Here is a 497-nt window from a genome sequence, read left to right as displayed (position 1 = left end):
AATATCTAAGGAACCATACACAACATTCCTAAAGCTTAAAACATCCCAATAGTGAAGGCGCAAACTTTTCATATGAACTTCAGGTGGGAAAAAAAGTGTTTTCTTTGTATTAAACTGCTTTAGAAATACTTTGTCTTACACAAAAGAAAGAAAGAAAGAAAGAAAGAAAGTGGTATCATGTTGTATAACACACTGAGCAGGGATTAAAAAGTAAACTGTTTATATCTACTTCATAATCACTGAGAAACCTTATTTTTGAAATTGTACTGCAGTGTGTATCATTTTAAACAGAAAACTGTACCTTACCTGTCTTTCCTCTACAGAAAAGGACACATTCAGCTATGAGAAATCTTTACAATAGCATAGAAAGTTTCCCACTGCCAAAGAGGAAGCACTATTTTAGAACACTTTTTCTTTTTTACAAATTATGGTTCACTGAATGAGCTTATAAAGCCCAATTTCCAGTCATAGTGATATATGAACAACTAACCAATGAG

Source organism: Sceloporus undulatus, chromosome 2 (assembly GCF_019175285.1).
Source record: "Sceloporus undulatus isolate JIND9_A2432 ecotype Alabama chromosome 2, SceUnd_v1.1, whole genome shotgun sequence".
In the NCBI taxonomy this organism is placed as follows: Eukaryota; Metazoa; Chordata; class Lepidosauria; order Squamata; family Phrynosomatidae; genus Sceloporus; species Sceloporus undulatus.
Note: the sequence above shows the minus strand (reverse complement) of the source record.